This window comes from Rhea americana, unplaced genomic scaffold (assembly GCF_003343005.1).
Source record: "Rhea americana isolate MKP2758 unplaced genomic scaffold, rheAme1 scaffold_2, whole genome shotgun sequence".
NCBI lineage: Eukaryota > Metazoa > Chordata > Aves > Rheiformes > Rheidae > Rhea > Rhea americana.
The window spans coordinates 12,969,796-12,972,349 of record NW_028186149.1 but is presented as its reverse complement, the minus strand read 5'-3'; the positions used below and the strand labels follow the sequence as shown (position 1 = coordinate 12,972,349).

The 2,554-nt window shown below is 45.6% G+C and overlaps 1 long non-coding RNA gene across 1 annotated transcript in view; it reads left to right on the top strand.

The window, feature by feature from the left end:
- The window catches only part of LOC146596763 (uncharacterized), a 234,630-nt gene that overhangs the window by 230,884 nt on the left and 1,192 nt on the right, over positions 1-2,554 (top strand). The window contains exon 10 of the long non-coding RNA XR_014895678.1: positions 572-704. This is a non-coding gene — a long non-coding RNA (uncharacterized LOC146596763). The remainder of the gene's footprint in view (positions 1-571; positions 705-2,554) is intronic.

Here is a 2,554-nt window from a genome sequence, read left to right as displayed (position 1 = left end):
CGTTTTAACTCGTCTTTCATAAACGTCCGCCAGCGTCGGCGTTACCTGGCGCGCGGCGCCCGTGCCCCAGYGTTGCAGCTCTCCCGGCCCCGGGGCGCCGGCCTCCGCGCGCCGCCGCCGCACGCGGGTTTAACTTGTGGCTGCGGTGCCAGAGGGCCCCCCCGCCCCTCCGAAGAGTGCTGTTTTCTAAAAACATCATTAAAAATGTAATTATCTGGCTGATCCTTTGGAAARTCTGCGATTGTTCGCAAAAGACTCGCCACGCAAGCTGCCGCCCTCGCCTGTGCTGACTGGGGCAGTCACGCTCTCGTTTACAGCTGTGCGTCACTTCTACAATATATTTAGTTTTGGTACAAGTTACATATAAAATTCTTATCGAGCTTAATGTTGCAGCAAATAACACATATAGTAAGAGAGTAGGATTTATCGCTGGCTGTAATGTCACAGTACATATTCTAAATATATACGGTGAATGATATACACACACACGCACACGCACACAAAATGGAGTCTATTTAGTTTAGGAAGTGATGAACTGTGTGTGCTTCCGTTATTCTCGTTTTGTGTGCAGGAGAACGGCGATGCAGGCGGCCGAGCGCTGGCTCGGGCCGGCCCCCGGAGACGCCGCGTGCCGGCCGGGAGCCCGGCGAGGCTGCAGCCACCACGACGCCCGCAGGTCCTGTGACGGCCGCTAGCTGCCACCGGCAAGTATAAAACATTTGTCAAGCTAAAACATTTCCTCTAAGATTTTTTATTATTCAAACTTTTTCTTGAAGAAGGAAGTGGCATTTTTTCCCTTTAAGTTCATGGGGGGGGAGGGGGTTCTGAGCTCTCCAGTAAACACGGAGGCAGGAAGGCTATGCTTAAATAATTCATCTACAAATTTGCAATATCTTTTTGAACTACAGCAATTAAACAGAAAATAGAAAAATCGGCTCAGCATCCTGTTTGGATGTAATTAAAGGTATAATCTGTTCCATTTGAATACTTCAGTGCTTACCCTTCTTAAAACAACAAATAAGAATAGTAGCTCATTTGCAGTACGTTTTTTTTCAGTCCACCTAAAAAGACTAACTGATGAAGCAAGAATAATAATTTTTAAGTGTTTCATAAGCACTAAAATACCAACCACAGCTTTYGAATGATTGCCGCGGATTCCAAGTCTGCGGCGAGCTCAGTAGCGAGGGACACGCTCCGCAGCGAAAAAGTGCAAGACTTCCCGTATTTTGTATCAGCATCTTGATATTGCTGATATAATTACCTATCAAATGCATCAGTGGAATGAATAGCACAGGATGTCCCAAAATACGCAAGTCACATGCATATCAGCCCAGTCTTTTAGAGGCTATTTGAAGCCTTTCNTTTTTTTTTTTTTTTTTTGAATGAAGGACTGATCCTGCATTCATTGCTTCTTTGTTTTCAGTAACCAGCTGATGCTTTTACAGCACAATAAAATTACACTATTCATAGGTGTTTCTTTTTTTTTTTTTTTGAATGAAGGACTGATCCTGCATTCATTGCTTCTTTGTTTTCAGTAACCAGCTGATGCTTTTACAGCACAATAAAATTACACTATTCATAGGTGGCTTATGAGTTTTCAGTAGATTTTTTTTTTTTTTCCTCCTACTGGACATGTCTCCACTGCTTCTCAAAGAAATTGAAGTCAGGTGTGAAGTTAATATCTGCCTTGTTCATTTGTTCTTCTGCAAGCAATCAAGATTTCCCCAAATCACAGGGCAATCTCTTGTCTTTCGAGAGTGAATACAGGCCCTGTTCTCTCAATTTAGTTTAACAAAACAACTGGCATAAGTTCAATGGAAGCAGTGATTATTCTGAGAGGTTACGGCAAACCACAGACACTGTTAGCGCAAGGCCGGTTTGTAAGATCCCCTAAGAGGAAAAAAAATATATGGCTATTTCAAAGCGTAATTAACGGCCTGTTCCAGCAGCGTGAGGCACAAACGTCAGCTGCTGGGGTGCAGAGGAACCTGGCCRCGCAGCGGCTGCTTCAGCACCCTGCGGGCTGCCGCCCTCCCGGGGCACCCCCTCTCCCCGCCGGCCGCAGTCRCTCTTTGCAGAAGAGCCAGGTTCAYGCTACCTAAGTTAGCGCTGCATTTTGAAGAAAAGTTTTGGAAGAAGTGTTTTGTTTTGGTTTTGTTTTAGTTAAGGATGTAGCAGCAAAAAATAGTCTTTWAAAAAAAAAAAAWYMAARKTTTTTTTTAATGTTTAACATTGGGGGTGCACATCTAATGTTGCAGGGAACMGAATTAATCAGATATAAAAATGAAAATAAGCAACAGTGATAATACACAAGGGTGGGGGAGCACTGTGGCTTAAGAAGCCTGTATCCGATGGGTGAACTTGAGAGCAGTTCAGGCCCAGCTTTTGCCATCGTTACTCAGCACCTGATGTGCTTCCCCAGGTGTGAGTCTTTTGCTGTTTTTAAGCCTAAGCCCTTTGCAGGCTGGAGCCAGCCAAGGCTGGAGAAGAGGTGCGAGCGTTTCCTGGGCTCCTCGCGCGCCTGGCCTGGCCTGGCCTGGCCTGGCCTGGCCTG